This window comes from Notothenia rossii (assembly GCF_949606895.1).
Source record: "Notothenia rossii genome assembly, chromosome: 4".
NCBI classification, from domain to species: domain Eukaryota; kingdom Metazoa; phylum Chordata; class Actinopteri; order Perciformes; family Nototheniidae; genus Notothenia; species Notothenia rossii.
This window is the reverse complement of record NC_136902.1, coordinates 59388933-59414296: the sequence shown is the minus strand read 5'-3', so window position 1 is coordinate 59414296 and position 25364 is coordinate 59388933. Positions and strand designations below refer to the sequence as shown.

The window sequence follows — 25364 nt, the reverse complement described above, 5'->3', positions numbered from 1 at the left end:
AGGGAAGTCAAGCTTTGGGAAGAGGTGTTTCATTTCACAGATCCACCTTGATTCTTGTTGTGCTGGCTGAAGGAAGAGGGACGGGGGAGGAAAATTCAGAGGATGAAGAAGCAGAAAAATAACTTGTTTTGTAAAGCACGTCAGTTTCAAGGAAGAGATGACACCGTGTTTATGCATGACATGCTAAATATCTAGAAGCCCTACAACCACAAAAAAAAAAAAGGTACAAGTATATTGTGTTAAAATTATGGCAAAAAGTCGTAATATTGTATAATGTATTGTTTCATCGAAACAGTTTTAAAATCACAAACTTGCCTTTTAGAGTCGCAGTCTTTTACAAAAATTCTGTTTTGTTGAGAGCTACCAAAACATAGTAAACATCGCAATTATTCCCAAAACAAACTGGGAATGGGGACATCGATAACATATTTTAATGTTTAATTTTCTTCAGGGCTACCGTAGTGCACATTGATGAACACTTTAAAACAGAAATAATGCTTACAAGTGTAAATGAGCCGGATTTTAGCTTTGAGCTAATTTCCATCTGTAGTCCCGTCACATACAGCATATAAGAACATGACATTTATATATATATATATATATATATATACACTGCACAAATAAAATACATGATATGCAGAAAGAGCATGAGCAGCATACAAGCATTTACCACATGGCAGTACAATGTAGCAGCTATGATATATAAAGTGCAAGATAAGATAAAAGCGCTACATAAAGTGCAAGAGGAGATACCCCTGTGTTAAAGTGCATTTATTTAGCGGTGATTACACGTCTGTTTGTTGCTCAACCATTCTTTAAGTTGACCTTTAAAACTATTGAGAGTGGGACAATCCCGTATCTCAGTTGGGGGGGGGGGGGGGGGGGCTATTCCACAATGAGCTGCCTTTAATGGAGAGGACCTTTTGTCCAAAGGTGGTCCGTCTGTGGTGGACTTCACAGTCTCCTCTGGTTTCTGACCTAGTGCTGCGTCCAGTGTGTTTTCTGTGGATGAATTCCCCCAAGGGGAGGGGGGCCAGCCCATGTAAATATTATTTTTTTAAAAACACATACTTTTAAAAGACATAAAAAATGTCAAAAGCTCAAGAAATTGTGATTTTCAAGGATGGTACAGTGGTGGTATGACTGTGGCTTTCTGTCAAACACCTGGATAGCTCTCTTGAACAGCTGTTCTATGGGTTTCAGGTGTGTGGCACAAGCAAACGACCAGTTTGTAAAACAGTATTCAATGTGGGATAGAATCATACAGTGGAGGTATGACTTTGCAGCATTGACAGTTAAGAAAAAGGTCTAATTTGTTTAAAATGTTGCAAGTTGAATTTAATGGTATTGGATACTTTCTGGATATGTTTCTTAAAAAGTCAAGTGCGAGTTCCAATATGACACTCTCTGTTCAAGATACTTGCACTGGGAGACTAGTTCTATTTCTGCTCCATTTAAAAATACAATGGATCCTTCGATCCTTAAAACTAGAATACTGATGGCTGGCTTACGCTACAAACTTCATCACCTTTTAACAAGAGAGTAAGTATATAAAACGTTATTTTGTATATTTTACACATCAGCAGAAACAGAGAGAGATGGCAGGACACTGTGTTTTAGAGAGAACCCCTCCCCCCTGCGTCAGCAAACGGCTTGCGCGGTAATACCATCGCCCAGATGGTCCGCTTTTAGTTTCCCAGACGGTGCTTGTCAGGACTCTTTTCACTTCTGGCGGCGGGGGGATATTTCCTTCTTCTTCCTCCACATTGAGGGGTAACGGTGAAAACTCTTCTTTGATCTCGCTTTTGTTTGCGTTTCTTTGCTTTTTGTTGCACATATCTTGTACACCGCTGGTTCCCCAGTATTTTCTTGATGCACTACTTCTTCCGATACAATGGTTGCGTGGAGATCTCTGGAAGACACCAGAGTTAACACAGCCCAATCTGTTGAGGTCAACGTCGCTTTAACACTGTGGGGTCCATGCGTTTCTCTATTCTTCAGATTGTAGAAATGCAGTTCATTCGCCATATAGTTGAATACGTATCCCCAAACATGTTCATTTTCCAGAAGCCATTTCTCTTCAAGATCTTCGCCCGGAGGTGTTTGAACCCGGCACAGATACTGCATCCGTTTCTTGATTGGCGCTCCTGACGGATGGCGGTAAGTTGTCACAGGCGTCTCGCTGATTAAACCCATATCGAGGCGTCTCTTGGCCATTTTTTCTTTTTGGAAAGATGACTTGATGATTGGAAATGACTGGCTTTTTATCTGCACGCACGGGGTTCTTTTTTTTTTATCTCACTCCACCCCCTCGGTCTTCTGACATCACATAATTGGGGCGGGCCCTTCTGTCACTTTTATGCATACTAATGTGATTGAAGCGGCATTTTGTTTTAATAGACTTGGGGGCGGGCCCACCTGTCACTTTTTATGCATACTAATGTGATTGAAACATTTTTTATGATACACCATAAGGCGCAACAGTGGGGGCTTTTCACACCTGTGAATACACATCCACCCCCTCCTATCGACGGATCTCACACCTACTTGGGATATCACACCTACTTGAGATCTCACACCTCGATCAAAGGGGAGGGCGGGACTTAGCTCATTTGCATAATGGGGGGAGGTGTGACCTGTCACTTTTGTATGCATACTAATGAGACGAAAGCGGGATGAATCTTACTACTTACATAGATTACAACTTTTGCATGGGAAGTGGCATACACCTCTTTCAAGCCCTGTTTTGTGCATACATAACAGTTATAAACGAGACCCCAGCTCTTTAAAATGACTCTCTTTGTTGTTTTTAAATAAACAGGACAAATCAACACCACACATTGTATAACAGATAGTCAATATATGCATGAGTGACTCTTGCAGATGGTTATTAAATAAATGCAATCTCACCTGCAACCATCAGCTTGAAAATGGCCTCCAGATTGTCGAGCCATGTCTTGGCTGATGTGCTAAACTGGGCATGCATGGGCATCAAAACCTTCATTTTAGATGTCCGTGGCACCCTCTTGGTAGGGGGATACGCCAGCAGCAGCAGGGGCTTCAAGCCAAGGGCATGCAACTTCTCCAGCTGGGAAAATAATTGTTGAGAGGTAGAGAGATCAATTAGATAAATACACAAAACTGTTGTTTACATTTGAATTGATCCTAATATCCTGGCATCATAATAAAAACAATGATTTGTTCATAATGTTTTGTTGGATACATTTGGGATTTTTAACTTATGAGACACTTTCTAAACTTCCTACACATAATAGTTAATTCTGTTTGAAAATCATTAATCATGAATTATATTCTCATTAATGATACAATTAATACTGTGGATGTGAAGCAATACCAGTTCATTTATAATCCTCTGTCAAAGTAATAAAACTACTTTTCACACTTTTGGTGAATGAGATAATTCTGTAAACTACATACCAGAAGGGCGGCGTCATCAAGAACGTGGGACTTGATTCTGTTTTTACTCATGGATGACAACCACTGCTTCTGCTGGCTTTGGAATTTGTCCATTTTCTTTTTGAGTCTCACATTGTTTGGCTGTGGATGTTCACATAGTGGGCAGATTTTATTTCCACAGTAAATATTTTCTCTACAGTTTGGGCAGGTCTTTTTTTGTGACCCTCCAGCCATTTGTAGGAGTGAGAGAGTGATTAAAAGAGAAAGTGAGAGAGTGATTGAAAGAGAACGTGAGAGAGAGTGATAGAAAGAGAGACAGTGAGAGAAAGAGTGGCTCTTAAAAGTGCCGTTGGTTTTATATGTGTGTGTGTGTGGATATGTGTGTGTTGGTGATAGTAAGCGTTGTAATGAAGCTGTAAAACAGGAAAAATAAATAGGATTATTTAGAATAACAGTAACATCTGTGCAATACTCTATGTAATAATAATTAATCTGTGCATTACTCTATATGCAATAATAATTCATCTGAGCATTACTCTGGCACACATTATGCATTTATACTGTGCATATCAGTGTTTCCCCTACCATTGTCTTGGAGGGGCGCTGCGGCCCGACAACGGAGCCCCGCGCTCCCCCTATAAAATTAATTTATATATATATAGCACCAAATTGCAAGTAATCTATATCTACTGTCACTTTTCACATTGAACATGTGTTCTATTTCGTATATGGCTTCGCCCTCTAAGGCTATCGCTATTGGGTAATCCCCCTGCGCCCCCGCGCAGCACTGAAACACTTGTAGTCCACGCCCACCCGCAAGGTGGGCCCCACCCTCGGGCCTCCTTCCGGTATAAATAGGAAGGTGGCCCTGCAATCTGCTCCCTCTTTTTTTCAGCAAACCAGCACAGTTACTGAAGCACAGCAATTGAGAATCATCATGAGCAACAACTGCGTCCGTGGTTGTCCCTCATGTGGCTCTGGGTTCATAATGAGTTATGACCTGCAGAGATAAAAGCAGTATGCGAATCCTGCCGGGGGTCAGAGCACGCGTACGCGGCTCTAAACAAGCAGGTAGCATGCACTGCGCTCGTCTCCCCTCGGGCGACAGGAAGCTGAGAGCGGACACTCTTGCTGCTGTGGCCGAGGAGGACGATTGGCCCGTCCAGGCTTACGAGCCCGCGGACGGGGCCTCGTGTCCCTGGGGCAGAGTGCCGGGCAGGAGTCCGAAGCAACTCCTGCCCCGCCTCCCTCCACGGTTCACCGTTCGGTTCTCCCCTCCCTCCTCTCCCCCGGACGGGGGAGACAGAGTCGGAGCAGGGTGCCAGCTTGGCGGCCGAACATGCTTTCCCCCTCTCCGTCACCACAGCGCGGCGGCGTCTGTTACGGAGACGGCCAGAAAAGTGCTACTGGACGCTCCAATCAGCCCGGACGGGCTGTTCGGACCCCAGTTCATGAAGACGGCCGCGGAACAGGTGGACGGCATTCGCCAGCATGTACAGCTGGCTCCAGTCGGCCACAGGAGGCCGCAAGCGGAGAGACGCCCACAGCAACCGCCCCGGCGGCTGCAGGGGCTCCGTCCCACGTCTCCGCTCCCCCGCCACCCCGGAGACAGGGTCTCCCGGCGGCGAGTCAAATGGGAGTGAGGCTCCCCCGCTCCTGGTCGGCTCCGCGAGAGCCTCCGAGGAAGCGGAGCCGGTAATTAAGCCGGCTGCCACTAATCCGTTGATTAAGTAGGCAGCAGGGCTCCCTGCAGAAGCCTGCTGGTTTTAACCTATCGGTTAATAAACCTGCAGAGCTCGCGGCATTCCTCTGTCCGAGATACGCCTCCTACACACGGTCATAACCCATGAGCGCCGGTATAACGCCTCATGTGGACAGCACTGCACACACCTCCACTCATCCCCTGAGTGTGTACACGCCTCATGATGACAGCCGAAGTGAAACGCAGCGTGTGGAGGTTTCCTCGCAGCCCTTTCGCCTCACGGGCAGCGGCGGCGAGGGCAATGCCCCGCCTCCCTCCACGGTTCACCGTTCGGTTCTCCCATCCCTCCTCTCCCCCGGGCGGGGGAGACAGAGTCGGAGCAGGGTGCCAGCTTGGCGGCCAAACATGCTTTCCCCCTCTCAGTCACCACAGCGCGGCGTAGTCTGTTACGGAGACGGCCAGAAAAGTGGACACTCCAATCAGCCCGGACGGGCTGTTCGGACCCCAGTTCATGAAGACGGCCGCGGAACAGGTGGACGGCATTCGCCAGCATGTACAGCTGGCTCCAGTCGGCTGATCTGCCACAGCGGCACCAACGCCCGCAGCAGTCACGGCGTCCACGCCGGCCACAGGAGGCCGCAAGCGGAGAGACGCCCACAGCAACCGCCCCGGCGGCTGCAGGGGCTCCGTCCCACGTCTCCGCTCCCCCGCCACCCCAGAGACAGGGTCTCCCGGCGGCGAGTCAAAGGGGAGTGAAGCTCCCCCGCTCCCGGTCTGCTCCGCGAGAGCCTCCGAGAAAGCGGAGCCGGTAATTAAGCCGGCTGCCACTAATCTGTTGATTAAGTAGACGGCAGGGCTCCCTGCAGAAGCCTGCTGGTTTTAACCTATCGGTTAATAAACCTGCAGAGCTCACGGCATTCCCCTGTCCGAGATACGCCTCCTACATACGGTCATAATAACCCATGAGCGCCGGTATAACGCCTCATGGGGACAGCACTGCACACACCTCCACTCATCCCCTGAGCGTGTACACGCCTCATGATGACAGCCGGAGTGAAACGCAGCGTGTGGAGGTTTCCTCGCAACCCTTTCCCCTCACGGGCAGCGGCGGCGAGGGCAATGGCGTGGCTCGTCACCATGACGACCATTACAGCACATCACAGAGAAGCCAGAACGGGAGAATGAGCAGTATTCCAGGCTGAGTGCCCCCAGCGGAAGCGCCCGCAGCGCCACGGCGCCAGGGCTCGCTACAGAAGCCTGCTGGTTTTAACCTATCGGTTAATTAACTGCAGAGCTCGCTAATTAAGCCGGCTGCCACTAATCTGTTGATTACCAGCAGGGCTCGCTGCAGAAGCCTGCCCGTTTTAACCTCGGTTAATAACCTGCAGAGCTCGCGGCATTCCTCTGTCCGAAATACGCCTCGTACACACGGCCTTAATAAACCCATGAGCGCCGTTATAACGCCTCATGTGGGCAGCACTGCACACACCTCCATCCATCCCCTGAGCGTGTACGCGCCTCATGATGAGAGTCGGAGTGAAACGCAGCGTGTGGAGGCTTCCTCGCAGCCCTTTCCCTCACAGTGGCGGCGAGGGCAATGGCATCACAGAGAAGCCAGAACGGGGGAATGAGCAGTATTCCAGGCTGAGTGCCCCCAGCGGTAGCGCCCACAGCGCCACGGCGCCAGGTCTCGCTGCAAGAAGCCTGCTGGTTTTAACCTATCGGTTAATAACCTGCAGAGCTCGCTAATTAAGCCGGCTGCCACTAATCTGTTGATTAAGTAGACAGCAGGGCTCGCTGCAGAAGCCTGCCGGTTTTAACCTCGGTTAATAACCTGCAGAGCTCGCGGCATTCCTCTGTCCGAGATACGCCTCCTACACACGGTCATAATAAACCCATGAGCGCTGTTATAACGCCTCGTGTGAACAGCACTGCACACACCTCCATTCATCCCCTGAGCGTGTACACGCCTCATGATGAGAGCCGGAGTGAAACGCAGCGTGTGGAGACTCCCTGGCGTGGCTTGTTGCCATGACGACCACAGAACATCTCGAGCATGTGCGCCCGCTCTTAGAGTGTTTCTCATAGTGGCAGCGCGTGTGTCTGATGGACAGATGGATGAGCAGGCTGATCAGCAGAGGATACGTCCTGCAGTTCGCCTCTCCCCCACCTCCACAGTTCAATGGGATACAGGAAACACTCCTGTCCTCCCAGAAGCTATGTCTTACGCTCCAATCCGAGCTGCTGGAACTCCTGTTGAAAGAGGATATTTCCAGGGTTCCTCAAAGGGAGGAAAATCAGGGGTTTTTACTCCCGTTATTTTTCTAATCCCGAAAAAGACTGGGGAAATGAGACATCCTGGATCTGTCAGTATTCCACATGCTGACGATCAAACAGGTGCTGGAATGTTTTCACCAGGACGACTGGTTCACTTCCACCTGAAGGATGCATACTTCCACGTACCCATCATCCCGAAACACAGGAAATTCCTGCGTTTTCCATTCAGGGAATATCAGACCAGACAATCGTCTGCCGTTCGGATATTTCCTGGCTCCTCGCATTTGTGTAGAGAAGGCTGGAGCCACTACACAGAGGAGGGATGAGAGTGTGGTTTTCCTCTGGACGACCTGCTATTTGCTGGCTCGCCCCAGGGAGGAAGTCGCTTTACAGACGGTACATCTCGTATCGCATCTGTCAAAGCCTGGGTTTCATAATAAATTGGAAGAAGAGCTGTCCTCTTCCCTCTCAGACAATCGTTTATCTGGGAGTGGAGTTAAACTCAGCCAGCATGAGAGCGCGACTCTCGGGGCAGCGAGGGGAAGAACTGACAGCTCTCCTCCGGCGTGTCAGAACCCACACAGCCCTCTCCGTGACGCAGCTGCTCGGCGTTGGCGTCAGCTGGTCACGTGATGATCCCCCTGAGTCTCTTCCAACAGGGGGACACTCCAGAGGTGGTTCATTCGCTGCAGAAGCCTGCTGTTTTAACGTATTGGTTTATAAACTGCAGAACTCGCGGCATTCCTCTGTCCCAGATATGCCTCCTACACAGGGGCGGAGCTTCCTACAGGCAATATAGGCGGTTGCCTAGAGCCAAAAATTGCAACAAAAAAAAAAGAATCTTTTTGTTTTTGTTTTTGTTTTGCTTGGCGCAGTTTTGGCGCCCCCCCTCTATATCTGCAACCATTATTCTTACATTAAAAAAAAAATTCTAACATAAGGGAAAATGAGCCAAAAATCTAAAACGGTCGGTCGGTCTAAGAGCCTCGGCTTTAGGTGTTCACAGTCAGAACATGCTAGAGCGCTGTGCATTGATGGGTATCGGTCAAGTGTTTATAAAATTGAGCGTTGAGGAAAGAAAGACTAACGTTAGAGAACTATGAAGAGGCAAAAGCCATCTTGGGCGCAGTATAAAAACAGAAGAAAAGAAGAAGAAGAGAAACGTGCCAAGGTGAAAGGTATGCAATTTTGATTGTATTGTCAACATTAGCGAATGGATCATGTAATCTTGCTAGTTAGCCAAGCCAACGTTAGCTAGCCAGCGTTTGTTATTGCCATTCAGTCGAAACTGTCATAAGGCTATTTTCTTTGTGTCATGAAATAGAAATATTAGTAATAATAACAATGTTAGTTTTGGTGTAGCGAGCTAGCCAGTGTGGTGGAATGTTAGTTAGTTGGTAACGTTAGCTAACGTTAAGTTTACCTCAGAAAGCACATTGACTATCCGAGTCAAACATTTGCCAAATTCAACCCTGTCATAATGTGCGCTAACGTTAGCTAACTAGCTCAGTGGTTCTCAACTCCAGTCCTGTTGAATGTTTTCGTTCCAACCCAGAACTAACACACCTGATTCAACTGTTCTAATAAGATAGGCATAGCTCTTGATTAGTTGAATCAGACCTGTCAGGCTGTCCTAATGCTTACTAACTAAATAATAGCTACATTTAACAAATGGAAATTATTCAATGTTGATAATACACATTTTGTTATATCATTTTAGATTCACTTTTAAAATATCTGGGACCATCTGCTGCATCAGTTGACAAGGAACCGCCATGCACCTCAGCTGTGCCGGCTTCCTCAGGTGAGTGCAATGTGTCAATAGATGTTCCTGATGATAAATAATTGAATGTGAAATCCAGTCAATATATTTGCTCTTGTGTGTTCTTTCTATATTTATAGACCTAGAACCACATGAAGGAACGTCAGAACAGCAAGCTGCTCATCCTGATGAGATGACCACTGATTCCACCCTGCCACTGACCACTGTGTCTGTTTGTTCTGGTGAGTACAATATGTCAATAGATGTTCCTGATGTGATGATAAATAATTGAATGTAAAAATGACTGTCGTGCCATTTCTAATCCAGCCAATATATTTGCTCTTGTGTGTTCTCTATATATGTATAGGCCCAGAACCACTGCAAGGAACGTCAGAACAGCCTGCTGCATCTCATCCTGATTGCACCACAGATTCCACCCATACACTCTTCTCAGGTGTGTGCCTGATGAATGTAAAGATGTTTAGCTATAAACCTAATTGTCCTCATGCTTTCAAATAATTGCTTTCTGTTTTTATTTACATTTTACACACTGTCCCAACCTTTTTGGAATTGGGGTTGTGTGTGTGTGTGTGTGTGCGTGTGTGTGTGTGTGTGTGTGTGTGTGTGTGTGTGTGTGTGTGTGTGTGTGTGTGTGTGTGTGTGTGTGTGTGTGTGTGTGTGTGTGTGTGTGTGTGTGTGTGTGTGTGTGTGTGTGTGTGTGTGTGTGTGTGTGTGTGTGTGTGTGTGTGTGTGTGTGTGTGTGTGTGTGTGTGTGAAGATATTGTGAATATGAGGTGAGAAAATGTGCTTCACATGCCTTCCAGATGCAGCAAAGACAGACGATCCACTACCAACCGATCCTGCTGACTGCCCTTCACATCTCACAGACACAATGAGGACAGAGTTTGTTCGGAGAGGACCATATCAGATAACACCTGATTTCATTTTCCCAAGGAGAGATGATGGGAGAAGTTGCCACCACCAGTACTTCAGCAGGACCTTAGTAAATGGAGAAAGGATCAAAAGAAGTTGGGTGACATATTCAAACAAGAAGAACAGTCTTTTTTGTTTTTGTTGTCAACTTTTATCTCCAAAACAAATTCATTTAACAAATGCAGGACTGTCGGATTGGAAAAATGCAAGTGCTGCTTTGACCAGCCATGAAAATAGTCCGGAACACCTGAACAATTTGGCGTCATGGAAAGAATTGGCAGTTCGATTAAAACAAGGTACAACAATAGACAAACAAGAGCAGGCCCTCCTTGAGGCAGAGAAGAGTCGGTGGAGAGCAGTGCTGACACGACTGGTTGCTATTGTACAGTCTCTGGCAGGGCGAAATATGGCATTGAGAGGAAAGACAGAAATACTCCACTCTCCTTCAAATGGAAACTTTTTGAAAGAGGTTGAGCTTTTGGCGCAGTTTGACCCAGTGATGAAAGACCACATCCACAAGATTAAAAGTCAAACATCCAACCACAGCTACTTGGGCAAAACCATTCAGAATGAGTTGATTGAATGCATCAGTGGAAAGATTCTATCAACAATAGTGCAAGAAATAAAGAAATGCAAGTACTTTTCCCTCATTTTAGATTGCACCCCGGATGTTAGCCACACTGAACAGCTGTCAGTAGTCATCAGAATTGTGACACTGGAAGAAGACCCCCAGATTAAAGAGCACTTCATGGGATTCCTAGTAGCAGAGGAGTCCACTGGTGAAAGTTTGTCCGCCCTGATTTTGAAGAGGCTGGAGGAGTTGCAGATTGCCTTTGATGACTGCAGAGGACAGTCATATGACAACGGCGCAAATATGAGAGGGAAGAACAAGGGAGTACAGGCCAGGCTACTGCAGTTGAACCCAAGAGCTTTGTTTGTGCCTTGTGGGGCACATACACTCAATTTGGTCATTGCTGATGCTGCCAAAAGCTCCAAAGATGCCATATCATTTTTTGGCATTGTGCAGAAGCTATACTGCCTGTTTTCTGCCTCTACACAGAGATGGGCCATCCTCAAGAAACACGTCAACCTTTCACTCAAAATGTGGTCAGAAACCAGATGGGAGAGCAGAGTGAAAGCTGTGGAGCCTCTGCGATATGAAGCCGCAGCTGTGAGAGAGGCACTGCTTGAGGTGAGAAACCAGGCCAAAGACCCAATCATCAGGATTGAAGCCCAGTCTCTGGCAGAAGAAGTGGGGTCATTCCGCTTTTCACTGTGCACAGTGGTCTGGTATGACATGTTAAGTCAAATTCAGCAGGTGAGCAAAGTCCTGCAGTCCCAAACAATGCAAGTGGATGTAGCAGTAAGTCTACTGAAAAAGACTGAAAAAGCTCTCAAATCCTACAGAGCCACAGGCTTTGTGGCTGCACAAACATCAGCCAAGGACATGTGTGAAGACATGAATGTGGATGCAGTCCTTGTGCAAAAGCGGCTGAAGTCAACAAAGAGGCACTTCTCATATGAGTCTCCTGATGAGCCATTGAGGAATGCCTTGCAAAATCTGGAGGTAACGTTCTTTAACGTGGTGGTAGATGCTGCAGTGTCAGCACAAAAGGAGAGGTTTACCACTCTTGAACATGTGCAAGACAAGTTTGGCATTCTGTACAACTTCCCAGACCTGCCACACCAAGAGCTGATGAAGCAAGCAGAGGCACTTGCACACACCTTAAGCCATGGAGGGCAATCTGATTTGGATGGGAAGGAGCTGGCTCAGGAGTTGGAAAATGTACCTGACTTGCCATCAAAGAGCATGACAACTCTTGAGTTGTTGAAATTCATACACACAAAGCAGCTCACCGAAATATATCCCAACTTGTGTATTGCTCTGCGGATCAGTGCAACGCTACCAGTAACAGTAGCTTCGGCCGAGAGGAGTTTTTCCAAATTAAAACTCTTGAAAACATACCTGAGGTCCACCATGGCTCAAGAACGCCTCAGTGGTCTGGCTGTAATCAGTATTAACCATGAGGTTGGTGGTCAGATTTCATATGATGATGTGATTGATGACTTTGCAGCGAGGAAGGCCAGAAGGATTGCACTGTAAATGGAAACCAGTAGGAGCTAATATGTAGGCCAACTTTGTGTGATGATAGGGAGTGGAATGTAAATAGTTCTTGAGACAAAGTGAATTTGTAATTTTTATGTATTTGTTTGTTTATTTAGCATATTATATTTTGATTATTTGACATGTGTAACATATTTTACAATACATAATTTTCTTTTAAAGCAAATGTGCACGTTATTTTATTGTTTGTTATTGTTATTATTAATATTGTTTGTTAGCTAAGTTGTTTGTTTTAATTCTTTAGTGTGCACTTTACATTTCTTCTTAATTTTCTTTGAAAGCAAATTTGCACATTCTTTTATTGTTTGTTATTGATATTATTATTGTTTGTTAGCTAAGTTGTTTATTTGTTTTAATTCTTTAGTGTGCACTTTACATTTATTCTTAGCTCTTGTTCTTGCTTGTAATAAATAAAGCTGCAGTACTTTACTGTATAACTGTTAAGATGTTTTGATATTTTTTTTGGGGGGGGCGCAGTGGTGAAGCTCGCCTAGGGCACCAAATGTGCTAGGTCCGCCCCTGCTCCTACACACGGTCATAATAACCACGAGCACCGTTATAACGCCTCGTGTGGACAGCATGCACACACCTCTCATCCCCTGGTCGTGTACGCGCCTCATGAGGAGAGACGGAGTGAAAGGCAGCGTGTGGAAACTCCCTCGCAGCCCTTTTGCCTCACGGGCAGCGGCGGCGATGGCGTGGCTCGTCACCATGAAGACCATTACGGCACTTCACAGAGAAGCCTCTCCCCCCAGCAGTTCCATGGGATACAAGAAACACTCCTGTCATCCCAGGAACAGTGTCTTGCGCGGTTTTTACCCCCGCTATTTTTCTAAATCTCCTCTGTCCGGTGCGCGCGCTGTCCTGCTATGTGGCGCGCAGTGTTGGGTGTAACGCGTTACAAAAGTAACGGAGTTACAGTAATATATTACTTTTTGCTGTAACGAAGTAATGTAACGCATTACTAATGAAATGTGGGTAATATATTACCCGTTACAATGCTCAGTAACGCAGTTACAACACATTTTAACCCGAAATTAAATGGTGTTTTGTTTTTTAAGAATGTACTAACATAGCGAGACATTCCGACACCGGACAAATTGTGCGGGTAGATTAGTAAACCTGGTGTTTACCCTTCAGGCTTCGCGTCGAGATCTTCGGGGAAGTTGAACGTTATGCAACCATTCAAAAAAGAGAACGTAGCGAAAAATACAAACAACACATTGTGTCAGGTGCGCGTGACCTGCTCCGCTGCGCGTGCATCATTTCCAAAGTGCTTCCACAACAGTGACACACATCTGATCTGTGGATAATCATTTATACGAAAATGGTTAAACCAACCATCACTAAACGCCAGCAACACTGCATCTACTGCAGACAGTAGCAACAGGTCAGATGCGGACATCACGCTACCCTCCGTTGTGGACACTAGCTTACTCCCGCCTGACTCGCCGGCCCCGGAGCAGCAGTCTTCGTCGCCCAAAACTACGCCGCCCCTCTGCGGCCCGCAGGTGCCAGGTATATCTAAACAACTACCCGCCTGTACAGTGGGGTAAGGCGGTCATTTTGCAGCTTGTGGTATAAAAATAGACAATGGCTAGAATATGCATGTGAAAATAGTACCATATTCTGACATGCCTGTAGAAATGTTGGGTCAAAAATAATGCATACAATAGCACAGATGCCTTCACCACGAATGGCTACAAAAATATCTCATATCCCAAGCTTATTATCAACGAGCTGATGTTGCAGCTGAAATGTTCTCCAGGTCACAAAGTCAACCTCACATAATGATGTGATACCAGTTTTCAAGCACAGTAAATATTCTCTTCCCATCGTATATGATGGGACCAAGCTGATGATGTAGTAGGCTACATGGTTTTAATAATACTTTTGCCTTTCAATGTTTGCCATTTCAAACCATGAGCATGGTTTAAATAATATTTGCCTTGATTTACAATATGTTAACCTTCATTATAGTCCTTGACAGCGGTCTGTACTGCTGTATTAACAACGTGTCACATGTTAAGAATTTACAATCAGAATCGAGTATTCAACTAAGCCCTGTAATACAAGTTGTTAGTAGCCTTAAGGGCCTACACAGTTGTTATGTTATACCACATTGCCCTTCACTGGATGCATAATGAGCTGCACTAAAATACATTTTAGCATTTAAAATACCTAGCTATTCTTTTGCGGTTATTTTGGTGAAAGTAACTAAAAAGTAACTAAAGTAGTGTAACTCATTACATTTCAGAGAAAGTAATATTGTAATGTAACTTATTACTTTCGAAAGAGAGTAATAAGTAATATGTAATATATTACATTTTGGAAGTAACTTGCCCAACACTGGTGGCGCGCACGGCTGCCTGGCGCCGTTCTCAGCGCCTGTTCGTGCACTATAGAGAGAGCTCGATCGGGCAACCTCTGTCTGCACAACGGCTGTCACACTGGCTGTGTGAGGCTGTGTCACAGGCATATGTCTCCTCTGGGGTGGAGCCCCCGGAGAACATCAAGGCGCACTCCACCAGAGGAATTTCCTCCTCCACGGCTTTGCACGGAGGAATGTCAGTCGAAGATATTTGCACGGCTGCATCTTGGTCTTCCCCCTGTTCATTTATTCATTTTTATTTGAGGGATGTCTCCCATTCCTCTCTGACACACCCTGTACTGGGTGTCCTGTCGGGGTGAGTGACGTCAGGGAGCCAGCTGTGCGCCTCTCTCCTGCCTTTTGGCACGCGGAGAGCGGCCCATTTCCCCTCTTATAGGAGGGATGTTCCTTTTTCCTCTAACACACTTTGTACGGAGTGCCTGGTCAGAGTGAGTGACGTCAGGGATCCAGCTGTGCGCTCTCCTGCCTGTCTGCACGCAGAGAGCTGCTGTTCCCCCACTACGATCGCAGGACGAGGTGGGACTTTCGTCTCTACTTTCTCACAGCGGCCGGTATGTATTGTTCCCAGCCTTCACCCCGTCGGGAAGATAGGCATGTTTTGCTATGTTCCAGGTACGGTGATGAGCCATTACGTATGGCACATCAGGCAGGGGGGTGTTATTGAGCAGGTATGTCTGTGCCTCTAGTGCCGGGCGGACCCAGTGGGGCGCAGACTACATCATGCTTCGCCCTTAACCCAATAGCGATAGCCTTAGAGGGCGAAGCCATATATGAAATAGAACTGAGGTTACCTACTGTAACCCCAGCTTCTATGAGTAAATGGCGCAGCCCTATAAGTGCGGGGCCCCACTGGCTCTACGAATAGCTGAAGAAAAGTTATGTTGTATGGGAGCAGATTGCCGGGCCACCTTCCTATTTATACCGGAAGGAGGCCCGAGGGTGGGGCCCACCTTGCGGGTGGGCGTGGACTACAAGTGTTTCAGTGCTGCGCGGGGGCGCAGGAGGATTACCCAATAGCGATAGCCTTAGAGGGCTGCGCCATTTACTCATAGAAGCTGGGGTTACAGTAGGTAACCTCAGTTCTTTTATTAAATAAATTAAATGCTTTCATTTTAAGTTGTGAGTTTAGTGTTTTTGACCCTAAGAAACACTGATGCATTAATCAATAACAATAATCCACAGCTCCTCTCTCCCCTCAGCCATCACCCCCTCCCCCCCACTGGCCAGTCAAATCCTCTGGAAAAACTCCAGTTCCACATTTTTGTTCCACTCCATCGCCGATGCCCTTTAGCCACTATTAAAACTCTGTGTTGAACACTGTCTTCACAACACATTTGCAAATACATGCATTTAAAGATATTTTTCTAGCAGGCACCTCCACTATCCAACTGTGCCGGGGACAGATAATGTCATGTAGCTGTATAAACTATACATGCTATCCAGCAAAAACTTTGACCGGAAGGCCGGAGGCCGCTAGTAGCTGGTAGCTGGACGTGGCCGCGACATTAGGTTGCGCGTAGCCTATTGTAAAAGCTAAACACACTACAAAACTCAACCTTATATCCAGGAATGAAACGCTATAGAGACTGTGCTACAGTGGAATAAATAAAAGCAATATTATTTCGTGTTTTAAAGAAATAAACTCCCCTTGATTTTAGATACTTACTGTAGTCCGTTGTCAGATGAAATTAATGAAAGTGAGGTGATTGTGGGTAACGTAACGTGGCTACGTCACGTTGCCGTCAAGCGCGACGTAACGTTGCCGTGGTAACGACGGAATCTTCTTCTGGTTTATTGTTGTTATAATAAAAATGATTATTATTACTATTAAACAAAAATAATTTAAAATACAGTCAGTAGCCATCGTCATTCCGATGTGGGGGGAGTGGTTTTCACCATCATTATCATCATTATATATTTTTTAAATGACTAATATTGGCCTACAATACCCCTTTATTGATCAAATAGGAATATAATTGTCTTTTAAATAACGTAAACTAAAGGGAAAAAACTATTTGACACAGCTGAAGCTCTGGCCTTCCTTAAAACATAACTAATTTAATAAAAACCACAGTTGTATTACACACAATGCACTGTTTTTTGAGAAAACAAATTTGGTAAATAATGCACCATAATGCATTCTGACGAAGAAATTTTTTTTATGAATACAAATAAAATAAAACAAGCCTCCCGTGAGTTACTACAAGCTATAAAGTAGTTTTTAAAAACGTTTTATAGAATAAAAAGCTCACTGCAGGACGTTGTAGAAATGCGTGTGTGCACCACGACAAAGGAGCCTCATTCACTTTACATTGGCTTTCTTTGCGTGGTGCCGACACGTAAATGTAACAAATGTCGTGACTCCACCACGCAATGCGGTGTTAAGGAGTCGTGGAGTCACGCATTCTGGTGAGATCAAATAAAAGCAATGGCTTGCTATTGAGTAAGAACATGTTTTCATGAACCACACAGCTTCCGGTTTTCCTATAACACGTAATGCCGTGAGACTACCAATAGAAATACATTGCTTTTAAAATCGTGCTGTGCAACACGAAAAAAAGGGGAAAATCGTGTTGGTGAACACAAATCAATAGATTAAAAATCGTGTTTGTGAACATGAAATGCCATGAGACTGGGTTGACTCAGGAGGGGACATTGACAGAGGATTATTGGAAAAGTACATATTAAGTACCTCATAGTACTTGTGGGGGTAGTTTCACTAGTACTGAGTCCAACAGGATCAATCTCACGAAGAACTAATGGCAACAAAAAAGAATTCCTTCATCAAACTTAGCAGAAGTGGCTTGATTTTGTTCTCAGCAGGGGACTTTGACATAGGATTTCTCAAAAAATACACAGTAAAAGTACTTCAATGTATTGTAAATAGTAGGCTAATACAAAGTCAAACAGTATCAATTTAATTAAGAATGAATGGTAAAATTATATTTTTATCATTCATCAAAGATAGCAGTAAAACATGCATTATGGAGGGGGACTCTGACAGAGGTGGCTACACATTAAAAGTTCTTCATTTTATTTCTGGTAGAAGTCAAACTAGAACCGAGTCCAACAGTGTCAGTTTCCTTAAGAACTTATGGTAACAAATATTTGTATAACTCGTCAAATATAGCAGGAATAATGAAGAGCAGCTGATTTGAAAAAACAAACGCGAGAGACGGCTGAGTGACCGCAGTGCAGAACCGCTGTATAGTTTAAATCTCCTAACAATGTTGTCCATTTTAGACAGAGGCCTATTATATTTACAGCCCTTAATAACATCAATTTTCTGGGCTCAATATGTGTCTTGGCCGTTTTCGTTGTGATCGCTAAATTCCCCCTGTTTATAATAATCACCGGTCCTTCAGCAGGATACTGTAGTGATTACAAGTGTGATTTTAGCAAACGAGTGCTTTTGTTTTGAAATCACTTCCGTGAGTTTGGCCCCGCCCCTCGCTCCAAGGACCATTTGACCATTTAGTAAGGTAAAAAGCAAAAAGCAAAAACGCCTCTCAGACGCTCTTCCGTTTACGTGTTTAATAAAGAAAAACAATTGGACGGTAGATACACGGATTGGTTTTGGTTTTTGATAACAACCCTCTTTCAATTTTCCGTTTTGTATTGAAGAATGAAGAAAAAAAGTCCGGTGGACCGGAAGTTAAAGAACATATTTCAAAATAAAAGACACGAGGCTATAATGGCAATGCTGTAAAAGTTCAATCCTGGAACCCGATCCTTGGCCCCCCTGCTAAAGGCAACCATGCTGACGAGGATACGTTTATTTCTGCATTGACATGAAGATATGCGTTTATAGAGAATACAAGTAATCGTTGCATAACTTTATTTCACTGACTTCCGGTTTGTACTGTGTCGGCAAATCCAGTGTCCAGCTTGCATACAGGTCTGCAAGATTTACCTGTGACAAATGTCAGCGATGTGAACAGAACTGTCGCCCTACTTTCACTTGCACACTGCGGTCAAGCCAGCCTCCACTCGGGAAAACCTAGTCAAGCCAGCCCTCACGTGATATTGCGGTGCGCGAATATCCTATGCATTACGGTAGAGTAAAAAAAAATCATCCCTCTGTGTTTAGATGAGAATAAAACAAAAACTGTCCAGTATCAAAGACTCATTTCACTTCAGGGTGATAGCAGGACATCCCATCTAGTCACTCAGAAAAAATCAGGACATTCTGATTTACAGTTTCAAAATAAAAGACCTTTGAAGTCTCATATATGAGCTATCATCCCTGTTTTTAGATGAGAATAAAACAAAAACTGTCCAGTATCATAGATCCATCTCACTCCAGGGTGATAGCAGGACAACCCATGTAGTCACTCAGAAAAAATCAGCACATTCTGATGTACAGTTTCAAAATAAAGACCTTTGAAGTCTCATATATGAGCTATCATCCCTGTTTTTAGATGAGAATAAAACAAAAACTGTCCAGTATCATAGATCCATCTCACTCCAGGGTGATCGCAGGACACCCCATGTAGTCACTCAGAAAAAATCAGGACATTCTGATGTACAGTTTCAAAATAAAAGACCTTTGAAGTCTTTGAAGTTATTGTCGTCATGGTAAGTGCCTTTTTAGTTAAAGTAATCAAATAATTATGATATTCTGAAGTGGGTTTGATTTCTGTGAATTAAATCCATATCTTTTTTAATTAATTTATACCTGTGCAATTATAGTCGACGATAAAAATATGACAAATACATAGTTCAAAATAATTGACCAAGAGTTTATTTCAGTTGTTGCTTTAGAACAGCTGCACTGTGCAAGAATCAGACCCATATGATATTGTGAATGCTTTTGTCATTTAGATGGCCAGGGCAGTGATGGCGGCATTTCAAGCTGTTCCAAAAATCCTTTTTGGGACATCAAAAAAGGAAATGAAGGAGGAGAGAAAAACCATGGCTCTCCAGATACTGAGGGCTTCAGGTTTGTAGAGAACGTTTTTGTCTGTATTTTTGAGGAATAAGAACAGAAAGATTTACACACAGGTAAACCACTCTGCCGATTTTATTTACAAAATACTATTGTGAGGGACTGTGCTCTCACGCACGGTTTAAATGACGAAAGGAATTGTTGTAAAATATTTAGGTTTATTAACAGAAAACATGTCCACAGTATAACATGCAAAATATATCAAAATAAAGTCACAGCTCTACTGGCAGCAGCTTCCAAAAACAGGTCACTCTGGGGCCAACAGGTCCTCTCAGGACCAAGTCTACTGCAAGAGACAAGAGCAACATACTTTAATTGTGTGACTGATTACTTGATCCTTGTCCGGCTGTCTGGTCTCCGGCTGAGTCACTCCCATCTCACCCAAGCAGCTGGTGCTCTAATCATACCCCACAACCACAACTATACTTAGTGATCCAAGTGAATTATGGCAGGTGATCAGATAATTTGGAAAGCTAATCGATAATTACGCGGGGATCAGTGCAGAGGCAGATGTGAGAAATTTGTGGACAGAATAGAGACGATTGAGAAACCAGGTATTTGGTTTTGGGCAGGAGGGGGGATCTGTATTGTGATTGGCAGTACAAACAGACACAAAAACCGAGAGATAGATGAATGGAATGGTAAATAGGAAGTGGAACTGAATAGTGTCCGGTGGAGATTTTAAAACAGCTTACCATAACAGTAATTCACACAGCAAATAGTACCTTTTTTAAATTGCTGTTTACCAACGCAACTAATTGGTTAATGAAAGCTTATTTATGATAAGTTGTCTCAACACTGAATTTCACACTAAATAGCTGATGTTTCAAATTGTTTTTACATTTTAGTGTTCAATCTGGAAAACAATTGTGCAATGTGTTCGATGGCAAAGCCACCTGGAGATGGGCCTGAAATGACAAATTGGGTGAGTAAACTGAATTATTGAACAAAAAATAAAAAATAAATAGTTATTGTAGGAGCCATGAAACATGTTTAGTATTGCGTTCTTGTTTTGATATAAGATATTTGTTTGAGCACTATTGATTGGTTGGCTTGGGTCACATGGTTATGGGCGGCTCTCATTATAATCCTGTTCACCTGCGTGAGGTGTGGGTGGAAGAGAGGGTGACACAGGGCCGTTATACTTTTTGTTGACCGCAAGTTGAAATGATTGCTTTGATTATTATTACAATGTAGCCTATGTCTGTTCACCGAGTTTTCCTTAAACCACATTATTTTGCAACAGAGTTTTGGATCTCAGCAAGTACTTTTTTTAGCGTGTCACACAATATCAAACAGGCCCGGCCTCAGCCTCTCAGCGACTTTGTTTGTTTCCTGCTGTCGCTACAGTTATTATTACTAAAAGTTACATACAAACTGATGTTGAAGTTACTCATTGGAAACCATTTGTTCCATAATAGTATGGGCTCAGAACAGTCTCATAAAACACACATGCACACAGAAGGATTCCCACTTGTATTTCATGATCCGCAAAAGGATTCACACTTGTATTTCCAGATCCACACTTGTGTTTTTCAATGCACACACAAATGTGTTCCATTTCATATACATGTAAATAAAATCCAAATACAGAAAAAAGTTTTACATATGTATTTTTGATCCACACATATTTGTTTTCCGTTTAAAACCTCTGCATCTGCAAACGCAAACCGCTTTCTGTGCACGGATCGCTGTGCATTCGTGTGTGGGTTTTTTGAGACTCCCCTGACGGTCAGCCGATTCGTACTTGTAATTTTTTTTATCTATAGCCAATCAGATGTCTCCTCAATTCTAAGCCAATCACATGAGCGTGCCCCCACGAGGGTAAATTTCTTGCGTTCATGACGTAGCGCTTCATGTACGCATTTTGCGCAGTCCGGAGCTGACAGGTCCATGGAGCCTGCCTGCAGGCGCTAATCTCAGGACACCTCCACTCTCAGTACATTGCCACTTTCCGAACAGGAAATGCATGCAAATACAAGCCTTTATATTATTCACTAAGAAGCCAGTGCTAGACAGTGAACTGTCAACTGGGGGGAGCCCCGCCGGTCATTATCGGCCGATATTCACTCTAAATAGTTTGATTGGTGCTCTCTATAAAGACCAATCAGGAGAGCTGGATCTGATCGATATGGACATAAACGCGAGTGAAGTGTAACCGGACGCGACAGAAGCCCTGTCTTAGGTCGACTATTTTCATTTCCTCGCTCCTCGGTCCTCGGTCTCACCGGAAGTTGATTTGTCTGCGCCATCTTGAGTACCGTCCCATGGTTCTTATTTCTGCCGGAGGACCGAGGATCGAGGAGCGAGGAGCGATAATGGAGGAGCGATAATGGAGGAACCACCACTCCATCTTCCGATGAAATCCTCAGATACTCGCCCCGCCCCCTTACTGTGTATCGCTCACTGATTGGACGATGCAGTGCATGCACTGATCTCATGCTTCTTGTTCTTGACATGGGAGCAGTATCCCAGCGGAGTGAAGAAAATAAATGAAACTCACGAGAGTCACTCCTCAGTTTAAACTGTGTTTTGTTTCAATTCATGTATCATTTAGTTACAAATATGTGATATATCTGAACAACAAAGTAGTCAAAAATCATTTTATTCATTGATTGGAAACATTTTCATGATCACTTTTTTCGTTTTATATTTTCATTCATTGTTATTTCCATTCAGTCAGTCATTACTGTAAGTGCTATTAAAATGTTAATGTGCTACATATCCACACAAACAAACAAAGTGTGCAATCCAATGAATGTTAATCTAACTGGGTTTTGATAGATAATATATATCTTTTTCTTCTCTCAATTATTTTATTTCTATTGTGCACTCTAACGAATATTAATCAAACTATTGTTCGTTTATACATTTTAAGAATGGTGTTTATCTTTTTTGAGAATGAGTTCGTATTTGATTTATTTATTGGGGTCTACAACAGATGATACAAATGTTTGTGTCAGTAAATGTGTGGCAGGGGTGTTTGTGAAAATAACGGGGACAGAGCTGCTGTCAGACGAACAGCTGTGCGGCGTCATCACAAACGGACGTCGCTTCACGTGACGCTCCGGAGGAAAGGACGTCCCATTGCTCTTAAAACTCATTTCCCTGCTTCTCGTGGTTTCCTTACTCCTCCATGCTTCCCTGGAGGGAGGGACTAAACACAGGGAAACTACGCAAGTGAGGGAAGCAAGGATTTAATTTAACCGACCTGAGACGGGGCCAGAGAGATCAGATCAGCTGCTGAGTCTGACGGAGAGACGCAGCTCTGCATGATCACCTGAAGCTCCGCCCTCTGTTTGGCGAGCTGACCGGACTGCACAAAATGCGTATATGAAGTGTCATGAACGCAAGAAATCATACCCTCGTGGGGGTGCGCTCATGTGATTGGCTTAGACTAGAGGAGACATCTGATTGGCTATAGATGAGAGAAATTACAAGTACGAATCGGGTGAGCGTCAGGGGAGTCTCAAAAAACCCACACACGAATGCACAGCGATCCGTGCACAGAAAGCGGTTTGTGTTTGCAGGTTCAGGTGATTTAAACGGAAAACAAATATGTGTGGATCAAAAATACATATGTTAAAACTTTTTTCTGTGTTTGGATTTTTTTTTTTTTGTTAAAACAAATTATTTACATGTATATGAAACGGAACACATTTTTGTGTGCATTGAAAAACACAAGTGTGGATCATGAAATACAAGTGTGAATCCTTTTGTGGATCATGAAATACAAGTGTGGATCCTTCTGTGTGCATGTGTATATTATGAGACTGTTCTGAGCCCATACAATAGTGACAGGTCAAAATTTGAATATCAAGTTTTAGATTTCCATCTTGTCATTTTGTAGATTCAATGTGACACATGCTCGAGATGGTTCCATGAACAATGTCTTGCCATGGACACTCGAGAACTGGAAGAAGCCAGGGCTGCAGCATGGGATTGCTGTTTGTGCCCTTGATAAAAACGGATTGTCCCGCAAAGTCCCTGGAGCCAACCTCGATGGGCATACACTGTTATTTCAGTATTATTTGTTTTTTATACTTTAGTTATGTATATTTGCATTTCAATTTTTGTAACATTAATCTCTTAATATTTATGTTATGTTACATTTATTTGATCATCTATTTTTCACACATTTCATTGTGTTTTCTATATTTGATTAGTTCTATATTATTAAGTTATTTTATTCCTCTATTTCTATCTATTCAACTTTTTTGCACTCTATTAGTAATGTTAAGTATTGTTTTTGTATTTAAAATGTATATAAAACGTATATATTTTAAAACAGTTTCCTGTTGTCTGTTTTTACATCCTGTTTTTGTGTTTCCCTCAAGTAAATTACCTGATTCTGTTTACCTGGTGCCCATGTGTGTTTCTTACCCTCCCAGCTGTTTATTGTCCTTGTGATGAATTTTGTATGTATAAGAGCCTGTCTGCCCCAGCGTTTCTCAGTTCGTCGTCGTTCCAGCCTATGTCTTGCCCTGCGTATTCCCTCGTGTTGTTATTGTGGATTCCTGTTTCTCGTGCCTTCCTGGTTTGTTCCTTTATTTTATTTGTGTTATATTCTAGACATAATATTTAACATAAATTGTACACATTGAAAACCTTTTTATCCATTACAAAATAATAATATTCAAAACTAATACATCAGAATATAGACTTTGGCAAATACCGTAAGTAAACTATAAGAAATATAATAGCGCATTTTTTTGTCCTCAATATCTGCCTCCCTTGTTTTAATACTGTGTTTGGGTCCTATCTTACAAATGCCCAATCGTGATACATACCATTTTATTTTCAAAATAAATCAGAATGTCCTGATTTTTTCTGAGTGACTACATGGGGTGTCCTGCTATCACCCTGGAGTGAGATGGATCTATGATACTGGACAGTTTTTGTTTTATTCTCATCTAAAAACAGGGATGATAGCTCATATATGAGACTTCAAAGGTCTTTTATTTTGAAACTGTACATCAGAATGTCCTGATTTTTTCTGAGTGAATAGATGGGGTGTCCTGCTATCACTCAGGAGTGAGATGGATCTATGATACTGGACAGTTTTGTTTTATTCTCATCTAAAAACAAGGATGATAGCTCATATAGGAGACTTCAAAGGTCTTTTATTTTGAAGCTGTAAATCAGAATGTCCTGATTTTTTCTGAGTGACGTGTCCTGCTATCACACTGGAGTGACAGTTTTTGCTTTATTCTCATCTAAACGCAGAGGGATGATTTTTTTTTACTCTACCGTAATGTATAAGATATTCGCGCACCGCTAAATCACGTGAGGGCTGGCTTGAGTAGGTTATTCGGAGTGGAGGCTGGCTTAACCGCAGTACCTGCACCCAGCAGCAAGCGGGAGAACGATATCTCATACAGTTCACACAGTAATGGAACAGTTGTTAAGCATTATTTTGTCCAACTAGTCTCTACATTATGAATTTGATGTTTGTCTAAACTGCTAAGAAGCTGACAGCTGAGTTAGAACAGAAAGACATGCAGGCCATAATCACTAGACGCTCAAAAGAGGAATGTGTGTGTAAGGCTTACATGAACTGAATTGAAACACTGTCCATTAGTTGATTAATAAACAAGACATTCAAGTCAAAGTTTTAGGCATTTTCATTTGTAGCACGCTGTAAATATGGACTATGAATGAACACATGCAATGTGGAAACATCGTTTTATTCTCAATACTCATAACAGTATCAGACACAATGACTTTACTGAGAGTGAAGATGACATGAACATAGTTACTGTATGGTACTGAAGACATAATACAATATATTGCATTTACCTCTTCCTC

The 25364-nt window shown here is 43.7% G+C and overlaps 2 long non-coding RNA genes across 2 annotated transcripts; both read left to right on the top strand.

The window, feature by feature from the left end:
* Positions 1-8304: 8304 nt before the first annotated feature.
* Positions 8305-9749, top strand: LOC307036791. Its single transcript, XR_013807456.1, has 3 exons — positions 8305-9200; positions 9299-9400; positions 9526-9749. It is a non-coding gene; the product is annotated as an uncharacterized lncRNA (long non-coding RNA).
* A 5730-nt stretch (positions 9750-15479) lies between these two features.
* On the top strand, positions 15480-23773 carry LOC307037920. Its single transcript, XR_013807821.1, has 3 exons — positions 15480-19550; positions 20405-20481; positions 23407-23773. It is a non-coding gene; the product is annotated as an uncharacterized lncRNA (long non-coding RNA).
* The last annotated feature ends 1591 nt before the right edge of the window (positions 23774-25364 follow it).